The 19,636-nt window shown below is 43.6% G+C and overlaps 1 protein-coding gene across 1 annotated transcript in view; it reads left to right on the plus strand.

Moving 5' to 3' along the window:
* Positions 1-19,636, plus strand: part of LOC126438149 (protein yellow-like) — a 71,266-nt gene that overhangs the window by 20,554 nt on the left and 31,076 nt on the right. The window lies entirely within an intron of this gene.

Genomic DNA, 19,636 nt, shown 5'->3' on the forward strand with positions numbered 1-19,636 from the left:
GAAATATGGCGTTAATGGACTTTGTCACCGGCCGCTGTGGCCGAGTAGTTCTAGGCGCTTCAGTCGGGAACCGCGCTGCTGCTGCGATCGCAGGTTCGAAACCTGCCTCGGGCATGGATGTTTGAGATGTCCTTAGGTTAGTCAGGCTTAAGTAGTTCTAAGTTCATGCGACTCATGACCTCAGATGTTAAGTCGCATAGTGCTCAGAGCTCAGAGCCATTTGAACCACTTTTTTTTTTTTTTTTTTTTTTTTTTTTTTGGTCTATGGCAGATGACGGCCGACACGGGTGCCTTTGCTAACATCACGACATCGCCTGCAGCGTTTCTCCCGGGCCTGTGACCATATCGGTTGGACCCTAGATGATTGAAAAATCATCTTGGTCAGATCAGTCTGGATTTTAGATGGTAAGAACTGATTCTGAGGTTAGCTACAGGGAGACGCGAATAATATGCTACATGCACAAGGGCGCGAGGAAATAATAAGAGTTGAAGACCAAGAACGAAGTAATGACGGAAATAAAGGAAAGGTTCAGGAGTGGAACTAAAATTCAAGGCAAAAGGACATCAATGATGATACTGCTGTCCTCAAGGAAACTGAAGAAGAATTACATTATTTGCTGAACCGAATGAACAGTCTGTTGGGTACAGAATATGGACTGAGAGTAGAGAGAAAGTAATGAGAAGTAGAAGTAATGAGAACATCGAGACAACATCAGGGTTGATGGTCATGAAGCCGTGGACCCAAGTTATCAAGAAGGCTCTGTGCAAGCTGGTTGTTGCTCCATAATGGTGTGGGCTGTGTTTACATTGAATGGACTGGGCGCCTGGTGATCTACTTTAATTCACAGGATGCTACTCAAAAACAATTACTTAACTTGAGTTTGATCACAATAATGGCGGTAGAGTACCGTGATAGTGCGACAGCACGCCGCAATAGGTAATTGCTGTATTTCTCCAAGTGATGGATTTAATAACTCGCGTCAACGCTGTAGATAGTCCAAGCGACAAATTATTAAGTTTTGATAATAACTGCCGTGTTGGCTCATGGAGGCTGCACCATCAGTCGACGGTGGACACAAACTGCCACCACTAATGCATCCGTATCACACCGCTTCGCATTACCCAAAGGACAAACGGCACTGTACTTACATCCTGGTTTCATGCTTCACTTTCGGTTTCAGCAGTGATCTTTCACTACAGAAATTTATCTCAGTCACTCAAATAAGGTCTTATCAGATGAAATTTGGAGGAAAGGCAAAAGTTTGTGTATTCGTGGCGTAGACACCCATCTCAAGGGCTGACTGTTGTTCACCCATTGAAAGCAAAGATGAAGCTGGCCATTGTTGGTACCAGTCAGTCTTGCTATTTTCCGCACCGCAAATGTGCAATCTTCAAGGAGAGGAAGAGAGATTTCCTTATAGCGAAGAAAAGTATTGTTAATAGCAGTTCAGGTTACGAATTATCATCTACAGTGGAACGAGACTTAAGGCTGAAGACTACCGCCTTCTGAGATTGGTCGACGGCACGTCGTGCAGGCGCAGATAGTGGTCGGCGTGACGACGAGTGACTCAACAGCGGCGGCCGGGGCTGAGCGTGGCTCTCCCATCCTTGACCAGGTGCCGCCAAACTCGGACCATCGTGCTGACCCCCAGTGTCGTCAGCAACGGAAAGGTCGACAAGGCAGTAGTGGCTGGCATTGGCAAGGCTACTCTCTCAGCTCGGCATTGACTAGTGAAGTATCTTGACTCGTTCGATAGAATAGGCTTCCGTCTCCGGTAGTCTTCTCTGAGGCTCCAACTGGACAGAACTCTCTCGTAAAGTGTTGTCCTTACATGCCTTCTCAATCCCATGATTTGACCATTGCACTGTTCATAGTACATTCTCCAGCCAATAATGTTTCCGGAGCTACAAACGAGTGGCTTTTACCACGTCTTCTCGCTGCAGTGTGCTCATCCGCCAATCGAATCCTCCCAGAAACACATTAAAATTGGTATTCCCGTATTCCTGAGCCGCTTGATTTTTGCAGTGCGGACACTTCCTTCTAGGATGACCAGGTTCCCATCTACGCGCTGTTTTCTAGCAGAATCTTTCGTGTACTTATATCATCCTGTTCTAGCCGTTTTCCCGAGATGAACGTTATCTGTCAACGACAGCCTGAAGCGCCATGCCAGATTCAAAAATGGCTCTGAGCACTTTGGGACTTAACATCTGAGGTCATCAGTCCCCTAGAACTTAGAATTACTTAAACCTAAGGACATCACACACATCCATGCCCGAAACAGGATTCGAAACTGCGACCATAGCGGGCGCGCGGTTCCAGACTGAAGCGCCTAGAACCCCTCGGCCACTTCGGCCGGCTGCACCATGCCAGCAACGGAAAGTTTCAGGAAGACCTGTTCACGTCGTAGCGATATGCCTTTCTCTCCAACGAATTGTTGTTGTCGTACAAAGTAACATGCCATTGATTGAAATCAAATCATACACAAATAGAATCACGCTCATTACCACTATATACACGTATTTCTTGTCCAGCAATGCTATATGCTGATGCAGGTTACGCAATTGTAGTATCAATTTTGAATAAAATGCCAGCATCAGTTGCGCTTTTGAGTTAAATAGTACTGAAGTTACACAATCAGGCCATTGCGCGTCCAAATTCAAACGGCCCGCCAAGATACAGTTAGTGTCAATTGTTCTCATAGCGTAGATGAAAGCGTACGAGACTGCTCAGCCTTTAGCTCGGATTCGATCCTCACTACCGTCCCAGTTTTTGTATCGCTCTCTTGTTCAATTAGGCGACACCGTCCCTGCCGAGCAGCTTGTACACACAACAAAAAAAGTTTTGTATCAACTCGGTTCCCAGAACCCCTGAAGATAGCCGTTGACTGTGGATATTGTATCACAGACACACTCCCTTTGGCTGTTGAGAGATGTCACTAAAACCGCCCAGAGATGCAAACAATCATGCATGAGCAGCGCCTATTAGACGGAGGGGGTCCGACAGCCGATCAGTTCTAGTCATTTTACCACGAAAGAGGTACACGGCTCGTGTTGTCTGTAATTCAACCATGCCTAGGCGGTCAATACCGCGGTTCGATCGTGTCCGCATTGTTACTTTGTGCCAGGAAGGGCCCTCAACAAGGGAAGTGTCGAGGTGTGTCAGAGTTATGTTGTTCGGTCAGGGAGGAGATACAGAGAGACAGGAACTGTCGATGACATGCCTCGCTCAGGCCACCCAATGGCTACTACTACAGTGGATGACCGCTACCTGCAGATTATGGCTCAGTAGAACTCTGACAGCAACGCCACCATGTTGAATAATGCTTTCGTGCAGCCACAGGACGTCGTGTTACGACTCGACTGTGAGAAATAGGCTACATGATGTGCAACTTCACTCCCGACGTCCGTGGCGAGGTCCATCTTTGCAACCACGACACCATGCAACGCGGTACAGATGAGCCCAACAACGTGCCGAATGGACCGCTCAAGGTTGCCATCACGTTCTCTGAACCGATGAGTGTCGCATACGCCTTCTACCAGACAATCATTGAAGACCTGTTTGGAGGCACCCAGGTCAGGCTGATCGTCTTACACACACTGTTCAGAGAGTGCAGCAAAATGGAGGTTCCCTGCTGTTTTGTGGCGGCCTTATGTGGGGCCGACGAACGCAACTGCTGGTAGTGGGTGGCGCCGTAACGGCCGTACGATACGTGAATGCCGTTCACCGACCGATAGTGCACCTATATTGGCGAGGTATTCGTCCTCATGGACGACAGTCATGCACATCTTGTGAATGACTTCATTCAGGATAACGACATCACTCGAATAGGGTGGCCAGCATGTTCTTCAGACATGAACCCAATCGCACATGCATAGGATAGATTGAAAAGGTCTGTTTATGGACGACGTGACCCACCAAACACTTTCAGGGATCTACGCCGAATCGCCGTTGAGGAGTGGTACAATCTGGACCAACAGTGCCTTGATGAACTTGTGGATAGTATGACACGACGAATACAGGCAGCATCAATGCAAAAGGACGTGCTACTGGGTATTAAAAGTACCGATGTGTACAATAATCTGGACCACCACCTCTGAAGGTCTCGCTGTATGGTGGTACAACATGCAATGTGTGGTTTTCATGAGCAATAGAAAGGGTGGAAATAATGTTTATGTTGATCTCTATTCCAGTTTTCTGTACAGGTTCCGGAACTCTCGGAACCGAGCTGATGCAAAACTTCTTTTGATGTGTGTATTTGAGCACGCAGCGGCCTCATTGGCTAACTTCAGTGCTAATTATCACGGAAACGGCGAAACATATCGAATTTTTTTCTTAACAATTGTTTCTCAGCATAACCTACTTTGCAAAGCCCTTACAAGCTTCTCAGTCTGTTTCTGACGACCCTGTATAGCTGGATAATGGCCTTTGGATCTGAAACCAATCGTGGATTTGAAAAAAGGAATGCAACTTACGTTGTCATTTTTATTCAGAAACATGTAAACGTTTCTGTCAAGGGATACAAAATTGCTTCATCATGAAATAAGAAAATTACTATTGTGTCCCTCTCAAGCTCACTACCCATAACTTTTCTTATATCCTAATTACAGGGAGAAACAGGATGCAACTGTTGTAAGAGGTGTCAAAACTGGAGGGTGTTAGGTCATAGGTATGACAGTGAGAAACACAGAAGAGTTTAATAATGTAGGAGAGCATAGTATGTAGCACTGATGAACAGTTGATTTGCTGATACGCCTGTATTTAACGTAAAAACATATTCCTGATTCCTGTTCGCTGTGTATTCGCTCGTATGAACCGCATGATCACGATGCTCCAAGGGGTTTCTTTATCACAAGCGGCCGACGTGTTGTAGCGGACATGAAAATTGACAGGCTGAGTCTTCGAGAAGGGTCTGTCACAAATGAGTTTCCGCTCCGTTTCATAAAAGTGTGTGCGCCCGTTTATCGTCAGCATCAAGTGGCTATGAGTCCACTGTCGAAGGTAAATAAGGCCCAGGACAACAGCAATGGTAAACGCAATTTGCGGCGTTTTTACACTTAGGAATTTGGAGTGTTGATGCTGGGAGCAGAATGGTCGACAGTTGCTATTCTGTTTCCTCAGGAAGAAACACTTTATGCAAAAATTCTTATCAATTTCCAACATTCTGTTCACTAAATTTCCTCTACGTGTCAAATATTTTATACAGACGACGAAGACACAAATACCAAAGCACGAGTGACACGAAGACATTGTCCTCTTAAGAGGTTCAAAATGGTTCAAATGGATGTAAGCACTATGGGACTTAACATCTGAGGTCATCAGTCCGCTAGAGTTAGAACTACTTAAACCAAACTAACCTAAAGACATAACAGGATTCGAACCTGAGACCGTAGCAGCAGCGCGGTTCTGCACTGAAGCACCTAGAACCGCTCGGCCACAGCGGCCGTCTTCTTAAAGAGGAACGATTGATTATACATTAACGCACTTCATAGTGAGCAGTGCTTGAGAATGGCGTAACAGGCAGAAATTGCGATTGTGGTGAGTAAACGCATTTATTGGCATTTATGAAAAAACGTTACATTTTAGGAACGGTAAAGGGCGTCAAGAATTTTTGAGAATATTGGCTCCTGTAGAAGAAAAGAATTGTAGCAAATGAGGTCTACAGCGCGGCGGAAGTTGATTTCTCATGATAAACTGATGGAGTTCCCTAAGGTGCCAATTTACTTTTATTTTATAGGGCGTTATCCAACAACTGATGTTTTCGAACAGATTGAATTCGATCATACTCAGCTAACATTACAATTCTTATGAGTCACAGAGAACAATGCGGAGAATGTTCCTACAACATTTTTGTATGTCCATCCTTATGACTGGAAATTTGAGCGATTTCTGATGTTCATTTATGCAACAAAATGGAACACTTATAGCTGTCCTTACGATGCTACTTATTATATGGCTACCAGATTCGGTGCTTCACTACAACACCTTCAGGCCTTAACGGACGCTGAAGGAGTTAACACCGAATAATATACTCGATTCCCTCAGTGGCCAACATCCATGAACTGATTTTCGCAGACTGTTAGTGACAACGATGTTGTGTCTCCCGCCGTCACCTCAGTTGGTAGTTACAGGTAGTCTGCGAAAACCAGTTCATAGTTGGCCAATGACGCAATCGTGTATATGATTGGAGTTAACTCCTTCAACATCAGTTAACGCTAAAAGATGGAGTACTCAGGCACCGAAACTGGTAGCCGTGTAGTAAACAAATCGTAAGGACGACTGTAGGTATTCCATTTTATTACGCTCCTATAACGTGCCTAGCATTGGAAGCAAGGTAGAAGAAGGTTCCTGGCAGATTAAAATTGTGCGCCAGACCAGGACTTCAACCGTGGACTACTGGCTAAGCTACTCAAGCAAAACTGTTGACCTTTCCCCACAGCGTTATTTCCGTCAGTACCTCATCTCTTACCTTCCAGACTTCACGGAAGTTCTCCTGCATACCTTGCAGAACTGGCACTCCCGGAAGCAAGGAAATGAGCGCACAATGCGCTGCAGAGAAAAAATTCTTTCTGTGAGCAGTCCCTCAGACTACGTCTGCGCAGTTTCCTTTATTCCGCAAAGTATGCGGGAGAACTTAATGAAGTTTGGAAGTTAGATGAGGTACTGGAGGAAGTAGAACTGTGAGGGCGAGATTTGAGTCGAGCTCAGGTAGCTCAGTCGGTGCTGCCAGGGTAACCCAACGTTTTCGGTCAGGCTCATGAGACATCTGCCCAGAACCACCGACGAAGAAACAGATCGAAGGAAAGAAAAATCGGTAGCGCATTTGCTCGCGAAAGGCAAAGGTTTCGGGTTCGAGTCCTGGTTTAGCACACAATTTTAATCTGCCAGGGAGTGTCATATCACTATATATTCCGTTGCAGAGTGAAAATACATTTTGGAAGATTCAAGAAGTTTCTTTCTTTATGTATCTATATACGGAAAACTCTGACTGAGTGGAGATCGAGAAGTGACACTAGTGGAATTTTGCAGTACTAATAGTGTACATTACTGAATATGACGATTGTATGACCGTACTCCAGTGCTGGGAAATCTCTCTCAGATTTTTAGAATATTCGTTTCTGAGGTGCCTTTCTCCTATTAACGTCTAATGATCACGTTATCAAATGTGAATACTGACAAGACAGTGAACACTCTTTTATATGCTGCTATAATGTTTTTCCTCTACTGTCCTTTCCGAGAACATTACCAGGTGCCGCTGTAAATGTGGAGAAACGATTGACTGTAGTCCTTCTCTCACCTGTTTAACATGACCGGTTGGCGGAATGGATTAAAAACTATGCACAGACCGACGTAATTGAAATGCACGAATTACGCTTTGTTAGGAGTGTAGGTCACATTACAATACCTTGACATTACCTGCGTTCTCGGGTATCAGAAATCTCTGCGTTCCAACTGAGTGAATGTTGTTACTAGAGAAAACCTGATAGGCGTTCGCCATTGTCTTGAACTGCTCGTCGAGGTGAAAAGATTAGTAGCAGAGAGGAAAAGGCAACAGATGCTTGCAGCATTTGTGTTTGCGCATATGAAAGGAGAGCATCCCGAAGTATCGTCATTAACTTAGCCCTGGTGTTGGCAAACAGCAACGAGATATCGTCTTTGTCTAGCGTAAGACTGAAAGTAGAATCATAAGACACGAGAAAATCTAGTTTCGTCTTACGAAAAGGCACGTCAAAACTCATGCGTTAGATGAGTATGTGCCAAGCAAGGTCGTAAGAGATGGAAAAGAGCCACCGTGGTACAACAACCGAGTTAGAAAACTGCTGCGGAAGCAAAGGGAACTTCACAGCAAACATAAACATAGCCAAAGCCTTGCAAACAAACAAAAATTACGCGAAGCGATATGTAGTGTGAGGAGGGCTATGCGAGAGGCGTTCAATGAATTCGAAAGTAAAGTTCTATGTACTGACTTGGCAGAAAATCCTAAGAAATTTTGGTCTTATGTCAAAGCGGTAGGTGGATCTAAACAAAATGTCCAGACACTCTGTGGCCAAAATGGTACTGAAACAAAGGATAACAGACTAAAGGCCGAAATACTAAATGTCTTTTTCCAAAGCTGTTTCACAGAGGAAGACTGCACTGTAGTTCCTTCTCTAGATTGTCGCACAGATGACAAAATGGTAGATATCGAAATAGACGACAGAGGGATAGAGAAATCGCTCAAAAAAGGAAAGGCCGCTGGTCCTGATGGGATACCAGTTCGATTTTACACAGAGTACGCGAAGGAACTTGCCCCCCCTTCTTGCAGCGGTGTACCGTAGGTATCTAGAAGAGCGTAGCGTTCCAAAGGACTGGAAAAGGGTACATGTCATCCCCGTTTTCAAGAAGGGACGTCGAACAGATGTGCAGAACTATAGACCTATATCTCTAACGTCGATCAGTTGTAGAATTTTGGAATACGTATTATGTTCGAGGATAATGACTTTTCTGGAGACTAGAAATCTACTCTGTAGGAATCAGCATGGGTTTCGAAAAAGACGGTCGTGCTATTCGTCCACGAGACTCAGAGGGCCATAGACACGGGTTCACAGGTAGATGCCGTGTTTGTTGACTTCCGCAAGGCGTTCGATATAGTTCCCTACAGTCGTTTAATGAACAAAGTAAGAGCATATGGACTATCAGACCAATTGTGTGATTGGATTGAAGAGTTCCTAGATAAGAGAACGCAGCATGTCATTCTCAATGGACAGAAGTCTTCCGAAGTAAGAGCGATTTCAGGTGTGCCGCAGGGGAGTGTCGGAGGACCGTTGCTGTTCACAATATACATAAATGACCTTGTGGATGACATCGGAAGTTCACTGAGGCTTTTTGCGGATGATGCTGTGTTATATCAAGAGGTTGTAACAATGGAAAATTCTACTGAAATGCATGAGGATCTGCAGCGAATTGACGCATGGTGCAGGGAATGGCAATTGAATGTCAATGTAGACAAGTGTAATGTGCTGCGAATACATAGAAAGAAAGATCCCTTATTGTTTAGCTACAATATAGCAGGTCAGCAACTGGAAGCAGTTAATGCCATAAATTATCTGGGAGTAGGCATTAGGAGTGATTTAAAATGGAATGATCAAATAAAGTTGATCGTCGGTAAAGCAGATGCCAGACTGAGATTCATTGGAAGAATCCTAAGGAAATGCAATCCGAAAACAAAGGAAGTCGGTTACAGTACGCTTGTTCGCCCGCTGCTTGAATATTGCTCAGCAGTGTGGGATCCGTACCAGATAGGGTTGATAGAAGAGATAGAGAAGATCCAACGGAGAGCAGCGCGCTTCGTTACAGGATCATTTAGTAATTGCGAAAGCGTTACGGAGTTGATAGATAAACGCCAGTGGAAGACTCTGCAGGAGAGACGCTCAGTAGCTCGGTACGGGCTTTTGTTGAAGTTTCGAGAGCATACCTTCTTTCGACGAACATTACGAGACTGGAATAGAAGGGAGAACCGATAGAGGTACTCAAGGTACCCTCCGCCACACACCGTCAGGTGGCTTGCGGAGTATAGATGTAGATGTAGATGTAGATCTGCTGAAACTAATATTTTTATATCTCCCTGCTCGTCGTCAAATATGGGGTGTCTTGGAAACCTGCTTTTTCGAATCGCTAGACAACATTGAAACAAATCGTATTATTGAGTTTTATTACAAACAACAATACATATGAAATAAACAATCTGAAGTCTGTATACACAGAGTGGACAAACGAAGTAACGAGCGTTGACGCTTCTGTCCAAGTGACTAATCTTGAAGCTACTATTGAACTGGGGCGTCGCCAACCGGTCGCAGCACTTACGTCCTCTTCGCGTAGGGGTCGCTGCTGTCGCATTGTCCTGGAGAGGTTGGTCAGTGTTTAACACTACACGTCGCTTGTGCTACTAATTACCAAATATGGTTTAAAACGCACAGTAAGTATTACCCTCTGTGAGGATTTTTGAAATTTGACCGAGTTTACCTAACGGAAAGATTGGTATCGAACCTTAATTTCGTAGTAATAGCTGTAGGTAGGCAACACAAAGAAACAATTTTGCAAGAAGTAACAGCAACTGATTACTGTTAAATGAAATAGTTATACGGTCGCCTGCCTAATTAGGCATAATAAAGTAAAACATTATTTATAAAGAACTTATTTTTACTAATTCAAAACGAACTTTCATTAGATACCGTTCTGTGAAGTGCAATGAACATACCTACATGGACAAATTACACAGTGAATAGCACCATTTGTCACTTTAGCTGTAAAGGAATCACAAGATTTGCAAATGAGCCCTTTCTCTTGTTTAGTTTAATCATTACTTTTGCCTTTAACTAATATAGTCTAAACTAGCTATTCACAACCCACACAAGATCAGATAGCACATGATAATAGTCAAGTACAATTAATGCACACATTTCCTTTACAAAAGCAAAAAGGAGACACAGCATACAAACCTTCTCCCTTTGCTTCTCAGTTATCACTTCAAGATTCATTAGCTAGAAACTTACTAATCTATCCTTTTTGTTATGATGCAATAGAAATATGGTTTCACATACTCTCCCTTTCATTGTAGCGACAAAACTATACACAGTTCCAGAATTATGTAGCTTTAAGGTAGAATTGGGTTTCTCTTTCATCTGAGATCATTAAGTTTGTACTAATTTAACACTCTTTGCCCTCACAATAACCTCTACAAATCAGAGATAATCTCCAGTAAAATTTTACTTCAGACAACCTCAAGACGAAGTGTTATGATACATCTTGTGAAGCAAGTAGTTTTGAAAACAACTTTAAAGCAACAAACATAAGAACACTTTTGTTTTCCAGGTAATACTCTTTCCTAAACTAATATTCAAGTTCATTTTCTAATTAAGTTTCAAATTACTCAAACATAAGCAGTCTCTTTTATGTGTATGAAAAACAAGTAAATTTTACCCTGCACATTAAGAGTATTGGCAACATTACTGGGTCGTACAGTAATCCAGATCTGACCTTTCGTATGTGTGACTAAGTGGTATCGCAATCGTGGTGGCGGAGATGTGGGGGCTAGGTGGTCTTTCCATTGGCAATAATTAGCTCTATTTAGCTCTTCTTGGCGTTGTTAACATCATTTTTAGAGTTTTTCCCAAATCGAGAGCACCATTTTACAGCCATATATTAAATCCGAGCCCATTCCATTCCACTTGAGAGCCTCACTCGGCACCTGCGCTGTTTACTCGTCAGTTACTTGCTACCGACTGACTGAGCTCTCTCACTTCAGCCCAGACTGAGCGCCACATCCACCTTTTCCTAGCGCGCCAGCGCACTTGCGCTGCAGAGGGGAACTGCTTTGGGTTCTCTTCATACAATACGAAGTCCCTACGTATGAAACAGTTATTACATAGCTGCCAGAAAACATATTTTAAAAAACCTCATTATTAAAACACATTAAGAAGTCAACACAAATATGCATAATTAAATACCACTTTCCTCCAAATAATACAAAGAACTTAACTTGCAAAGAATAAACATGTCACACTACCTTTTCATTACTTTACAGTAGATCAAAGACATCATATAATAAAGAATATACACTTGACATTATGCAGCATTAATCAGTACAGTTTATAAACAATACTGATTGTAGTGTTACAAGTGCGCGATTGGCTGACGTCTTCTCATAGCCATCTCATCTCTATCGTTCCGACTAGCGTGTCTGCGCTTGACTTTATGCCGTAACAGTAACAAATATAACATTAGTTATGATCGAGAGCCTTGCACGATGATTCATTTGGCAGACTCATTGTGGACTCTTCGCTGCAAACTCATTGTTACCCTTCTTTGCAAAGAATCATGTTCATATTTCGAGTTGATGCAAGGTCTTCATCTTTACCTCGAACTGGTGAAAAGATATAACGTCAGGCGTGTCAAACGATTTACAGTGTCACATGGAATGAAAACGCTAATCCTCGGAAGAAAGACATCAGGTGGTTAGTGTGAGAATGCAACGATGGCGACAACTTGCAGTTAATTATTTAAATAGGAGTGAGGAAACTCGGCTCCTACATATGAAGTTTGAAGTGAACCATTGGTTCAAATGGTTCAAATGGCTCTGAGCACTATGGGACTCAACTGCTGTGGTCATTAGTCCCCTAGAACTTAGAACTACTTAAACCCAACTAACCTAAGGACATCACACACAGCCATGCCCGAGGCAGGATTCGATCCTGCGACCGTAGTGAACCATTGGTGTTCTATATATTTAAAACACGTCATATATCGAACAGCTACATCCAGCGTCAGTGTATGGCATTCTCCATATCACTGAACTAAGTCAGCCTTATAACTTCATGGTGCGTTAGATACTTTGATACTAAACTCCTCCCAACAGTGTCTCAGATTCCAGCATTTATCACAATCCCAAATCTGCACTCTGTACACGTCATAACAAAATGAAAGAAAAGCTCATTGGCAAAATAAGCGAAGGATGAGCGTGAAATTCTAATTATCGTTGTGAAAAAATCAAGATGCAACCCTGAAACTTAGTAGTGGTTTCAGTCATTATCTACATATTCACATTTCAGTGTGGCACATTTTCCCCAACGAGATAACTTGACGAGCACCTTGGTTGCATAAGTCGGCATTTTGGTTGTTTAGGAAATGTCACACCTTGGAAATCACCTCGTACACATTAGGAGCGTAATGTGTTTGCATCACACCACGACAGTCAAAAAACAACACCACCTTGCCCTATGATGGTTGATTTGCTCTGTTCCTTTATCGTGGGGTCTTATGATACAATCAGCAATCGTCCATGGTGATTAAGCGACTAAAGAAACCCTCTGGATATGCTTGATACAGCTGCTACATTCCTGCTGATGCCTCGGTTCCATGGAAGTTTTGAATGGCTGTGAGTAATCGAGGAATGCAGCGGGCAGCAGTCTTAGTCATGTTCAAAATGTCGTGCAAGGTGTTGAAACTTAATTGACCTTCTTTGTGATGCGCCGATCTTGGAGCAACAGGGCCGCCCGTTCTGTTGGGATTCGCGGTACTTCATAGACAGACGGTCTGCCACTGCGTTCTTCGTCTTTCAGAGGTGGTTCAAAGGGCTCTGAGCACTATGGGACTTAACATCTCAGGTCATCAGTCCCCTAGAACTTAGAACTACTTAAACCTAACTAACCTAAGGACATCACACACATCCATGCCCGAGGCAGGATTCGAAGCTGCGACCGTAGCAGCAGCGCGGTTCCGGACTGAAGCGCCTAGAACCGCTCGGCCACCAGCGGACGGCTTTCAGAGTTGTTTGACCACACTGGAACGCGTTTGCGAAACGTAACGACTGTGCCAGATGATTGAGCATCGTTCCCATACACTGGTAACAGCTGTGCTTGGATGTTGCAGCTTCTTTCCTTTGAAACGCAGACAACTAATTACCGCACGATCCACCACTGTATCAATGGACAGCGCTATTTTGCCGGCCGGTGTTGGCCGAGCGGTTCTAGGCGCTACAGCCTGGAACCGCGCGACCGCCACGGTCGCAGGTTCGAATCCTGCCTCGGGCATGGGTGTGTGTGATGCCCTTAGGTTAGTTAGGTTTAAGTAGCCCTAGCGGCGAGCTGCGATACTGAGGCGCGGAGATTACACTGTGTACCAGGACTGCAAACATGCACCTACAACAAAAAATTATTTGTTACGGAATTTTATAATTTCGAAGTGATAATTAAAACTTAAACCAATACTCGTACATACACAGGGTGATTCAGCTGCCTCTATCCAAGGCCTTCAAAAACAATCCGCGATATTTTCATCTTCCCTCGCTCACTAAGTGCAAACTACATAGATGACAAAAGTCATGGAATACCTCCTAATATTTTGTCGAACTTCCTTTTGCCTAGCGTAGGGCAGGAACTTGACGCGGCAAGGACTCAACAAGTCGTTTTGACGTACCCTCCAGAAATACTGAGCCGCACTTCCTCTATAACCGTCCATAACTGTGAAAGTGTTACCAGTGCACTATGTTGCAGCGAAATTGCCTCTCGACACTGTTCCGTAAATGTCCGACGAGATATACGAGAATTGTCCAGAATGTTCTTCAGACGAATCACAAACAGTTGTAACCCGGTGACATGACATCGTTGTCTGAGAACATGAAGTCCATGAATGGCTGCAGATGATCTCCAAGTAGCCGAACATAACCATTTACTGTCAATGATCGGTTCTGTTGGACCACACAACCGAGTACATGCTATGTAACCAGCGCACACACCATTATGGAGTCACCACCAGCATCCACAGTGCATTCTTGATAAGCTGCAACCGGCCGCAATGGCCGAGCAGTTCTAGGCGCTTTAGTCCGGCATCGCGCTGTTGCTACGGTGGCAGGTTCGAATCCTGCCTCGGGCATGGATGTGTGTGATGTGCTTAGGTTAGTTAGGTTTAAGTAGTTCTAAGTTCTAGGGGACTGATGACCTCAGATGTTGAGTCCCATAGTTCTCATCCACCCGGTCAGATGTTGAGTCCCATAGTGCTGCATCCACAGCTTCGTGGCGTCTGCAGGTCACTCGGATCCTACCGTCAGCTCTTACCGTATGAAATCTGGATTCACTTGACCAGACAACAGTTTTCCAGTCGTCTGGAGTACAACTGGTCGCGAGCCAAGGAGAGGTGATGCGCTGTTAGCAGAGGCACTCATGTAGGTCATCTGCCCATTACCCCCAAACTTCGCCGCATTGTCCTAGAGGATGCACTCGCCGTGCGTCCCACACTGATTTCTGCGGTTATTTCACGCAGTATTGCTTGTCTATTAACACTGCCTGCGCTATGTAAAGGTCGCTGCTCTCGGTCGTTAAGTGAAGGCCGTCGGCCACTGCGTTATCCGTGGTGAGAGGTAATACCTGAAATTTGGTATTCTGATCACATTCCTGACAATGTGGATATCGGAATATTGAATTCCCTAACGACATCCATAATGAAATATCACATTCCTCTAGCTACAACTACCATTCCACGATCAAAGTCAGTTAATTCCCTCGGAAACCTTTTCACATGAATCATCTGACTACAAATGAGAGCTCCACCGATGCACTATACTTTTATACCTTGTGTAACCTCCGTGTGTTAGTTCTACATGAAAATGAACAGGACTTTATTGTAGCACATTTAATGTAGTTCAATTTTGCAGCTCCGAATTATTCAAGAAAAATGTACAAAAGTGCCCTTCAAACCAGTTTTTATTGACTAACTCGAGAACTGTGGTCTTCAGTGAAAACGGATCCCAGTACAAAATTTAACTACATTAAATTTCCTAGGAAAACGATCTATTCATTTTTTCCCGTAGGACTGACAGTTTACGTATAGTGAGCGAGAGAATTTGAAAATCTTGCACATGGTTTTTGAACGCGTTACAAATTTCGTAAAACCTATCGGTATGGGCAACTGAATTACCCTGTGTATTGTGAACCACCAATGGAGCAGCAACCAAAGACCGTGATAGTGATTTTGGTGGTTCTGGTGGCTAGTCTCTTACTTATCGCGTTAGATCCTGGCGGTATTTGCTGTTGTTCTATAAAATTATTGCCCTTGTACGATGTGATATCGAACATAGTTTCCGAATCTGGTACTTTCGAAAATTCTATCTTTGGTTAGAGGAAAAAGTGTAGCCAAAAAAATAAAATGTTTTCTTTCTTATATTTTGTAAATTATTAAATGGAACGTAAAGAATGATTAATTATGTTATTTTCTTTTCTTGCGCTTATTAAAGTAGCTGCTGCTCACAGTTAGCTGTGAAGACGATTCATTTGGTAATTCTTTCCCTTCGGCAAAGATTGGTTAGGAATAACATCGGGCTTCGTAAAATTAAAGTAACTGCACGTTCTAACAGGTGTGCGCAGAGTTATAACAACCGAATTACAATCGCACACCAAATGGCGCTTAAAATGATTGCGAACGAAACGAAAAACGTTTGTATTTAAATAATTCACTTTGGCCGAAAATAAAAACTATTACTTTGACTTTCAGTGAAAGGGATTAAAAATATCCTAGTCTATACCCACGAAAACATTTATTTATTTATTTATTTATTTTTTTGCATGGAACAGTTAACACAAATTCACATTAGCAGATTAGACAGTCTGGAAACAGTCACCAACAGCAATAGCAACAGTAATAATATTTTTTCATATCTACTGATAATAGGATCTTCCCAGAATAAAATTTTCACTCTACAGCGGAGAGCGTGCTGAAAAAAATGACTCTAAGTCAATGGGACTTAACATTTGTGGTCATCAGTCCCCTAGACCTAGAACTACTTAAACCTAAACAACCTAAGGACGTCACAGAAATCCAGGCCCGAGGGAGGATTCGGACCTGCGACCGTAGCAGCCGCGTGGTTCCAGACTGAAGCGCCCAGAACCGCTCGGCCACAGCGGCCAGAGCGTGCCGATATGAAACTTCCTGGCACATTGAAACTGTGAGCTGGACCAAGGCTCTAACTCGAGATCTTTGCATTTCGCTGGCAAGTGCTCTTGTCAAAAGTCCTGAGTTCGAGTCTCGGTCCAGCAAAGAGTTTTAATCTGCCAGGAGGTTCAACAGCATCTCTGTACTGAGTTTTTATGTTGTTATAGACGATCGCAGCATTTCACAGATAATGACACGAAATGAAATTAAATGCTAATTTATTTATGCGTTTTATACGCGCTCATTTGATATATATTGTTCATGAAACGAAGGGAAAAATTTGGAATTCCGGTTATGACGCTACAGTTCATTTTCGGAGGCAAATTCGTCAGGCGTGAATGTGCTGGGATGGCTTTGAAGGGAAACAGTGAGAAGAATGCTTAGAGCCGGTTTTTTCAAGGTATCTGGGAACATGTTACTACCGTGCCCTTGTATCGAGGACACACCGTTTAGGCTCCTTTAGGACACGACGCGTCAAGGCAAGACCTTCGTCAAATACGCAAGCGGTCGCAGCGATGACGTTTCTCTCGTACGACAACAAGACGACAGGATTGTACCTATGTCATAAGAAGAATTAATGAGCAGAGGACTGAAGACCAGCAGCGTGAAATTCAGCTCGCTGAATCTCGGGTAATTAATTTCAATTTCTATTTCAAAGCACTACATCTTGCTCCATATACTGTGGATACACAGTTATTTGTGATTGGTGACAAGCAGGCACGTACCCTGTTATGGTGAAGAGTGGAAACTGATATGCTAACAAGCAGACCATTCAGAAATCTCAGTCGCCCAATATCTGTTGCATTACATTGGTTGTTTACGACAAGGAACTCCTCGAAAAATCGTGACTTTTTGAACCAGGAACTGATGCGTGCGAATGTGCAGCTGACGGTTTTCGGGAATGTGTTTATGCCGAGCAGTGCTGCGTCTGTTACCAAACACAAGACACCGGATGGATACAGTCAATTTATTTCTTTTGTCCCTTTCCTTATGGATTTTTCCCGCTTTCATTGCATGATCCTGATCATGGTTCTACCATGGCAAATTACAAAAAAGCCTAAATCTGGATAGTCGGATAGCTATTTGAACCCTGTTTCTTTCGAACTTGATTCTCGTGCCTTACCTCTCTCCTTCTTTCTGCGTTAGACCATCTAGATTTAGGTACTCCATATTTCCCCATAATTTCTTAACACAACGCCATGGGCCCAGGTTGTCAACAAGACACTGCGCAAGATGGTGGTGCCTCTATAGTGGTGTGCGGTGTGTTTACATGGAATTGAATGGGTGCTCTTTATGTTCCGCTACTTTGAGATCGCTTGCAGCCATTCATGTTCTCAAACAACGATGAAATTTTAGTGCATGATAATATGCCAAGTCACCGGGCGACAATTGTTCGCGATTAATTTGATGAACATTCTGAACATTTCGAGCGAATGATTCGGCCACCCAGATCTCATCTCATCAATCGCATGGGAGAATTATTTTACATAATCGAGAGGTCAGGTTGTGCACAAAATCGTGCACCGGCATCACCTTGCATTTATGGACGGCTATAGAGGCAGCATGGCTCAATATTTCTGCAGGCGACTACCAACGACTTCGACTTGTTGCGTCCCTGCCACGCCGAGTTGCTGCAGTAAGGATGTTGCTGCAGAACGAGGTTCGACACGACATTAGGCGGTATCCCATGCCACTTGGTGCAGATGTAGCTATGATGTTGCTGATATCTGTCCAGGCTACTCAAGCGTGACGGTGACATTTCTGAACCCGAGGACAGTACGATGGCCAGGCGAGAGCGTGGTTGCGTTGCCTTGGCATTCCGCGGCATGAGAGACCCTTCGCAACCTCCCACCCACCAGCATCACCTCACCTCGAGTTCCAGTCACGACAGCCGGTTTACGACTCTCCATTCACTTCTCTCTCTACTGTTCACGCCTTGGAAACTCCAGCACTGGCTGGAGATGGTCGCTGGTAGATTAAAATCGCTCCTTTGCGATTTCCTCATTACGATCATTTTGTTAGCGTAGCACAAAGCAACGTGCCAGAGTTACCCGGGAGCAGAATTCTAAAAGGGAACACCACGGAAGAGGCATGAAATTTACCTACACTTACATCTGAAAACCACTGGAAAGTGCATGGGAGAGGGTAATTTCCGTTGTAACAGGTATTTGATCTTTTTCTTGATGCAGTCACATATGGAGCACGGAAAGAATGATTGCTTAAAGTCTCTGCGCACGCGCGCTTTAATTAGTCCAATCTTATCTACGTGATCCCTACGGTAGTTACACGTAGGGGACTGTAGTAGTACTCCTTGAATCATCATTTAAAGCTAGCTCTTGAAACTTAATGAGTAGCCTTTTATGGAACAATTTGTGTCTGTCTTCAAGCGTTTGCAAATCCAATTTTATCAGCATCACCGTCACACTCTGTCATGTGTCAAACGAACTTGTGATCATTCGTGCTGCTCTTATCTGTACACCTTCAACATTCTCTGTTAGTCTTATTTGCTACAGATTCCGCACAGCTGAGCAATATTCCGGGGTGGGTGGCTCGAGTAAGAAACCACCTTTATAGAATTATTGAATTTTCCTAGCATTCTACCAATGAATCGAAGTCTACCACCTAATTTACTTACGATGGTCCCCAAGTGATTGTTCAATTTCATATCGCTACAAGTTTTTATTCCCATATATTTGTTTGAGGTGACTAGTTGTGGCTTACTGGTATTGCAGCCACAGGCTACTACGTCTTTTCGTCTTCTCAAGCGCAAAATTTGACATTCATAACATTTAAAGCAAGTTACCAACTTCGCACCACTTTGGAAATATCGCGAAGATCTAACTGAATATTTGTGCAGCTTTCTTCAAGCTGTATTTCGATACAGATAATTAGATCACCAGCAAAAAGTCTGAAATTACTATTGATGTTGTTTGTAATGTTATTTATGTATATCATATGAACAGCAAGGATCCAAACACACATCCCTGTGGCACACCTGAAGTTACTTCTACATAATTTCGGCTTTACACAGTACGACGGGACTCTAAACACTAATCTACCTTCCTTTAAGAGATAGTTCACTAAGTAGTCATCGTAGCGCTAATATTTATTTGTTAAGGCATATAATCGCCCGGTCCCTTTATTGTTTCTCGATAAATGCCATTATGAGCCACTTTT

Source organism: Schistocerca serialis, unplaced genomic scaffold, assembly GCF_023864345.2.
Source record: "Schistocerca serialis cubense isolate TAMUIC-IGC-003099 unplaced genomic scaffold, iqSchSeri2.2 HiC_scaffold_1261, whole genome shotgun sequence".
In the NCBI taxonomy this organism is placed as follows: domain Eukaryota; kingdom Metazoa; phylum Arthropoda; class Insecta; order Orthoptera; family Acrididae; genus Schistocerca; species Schistocerca serialis.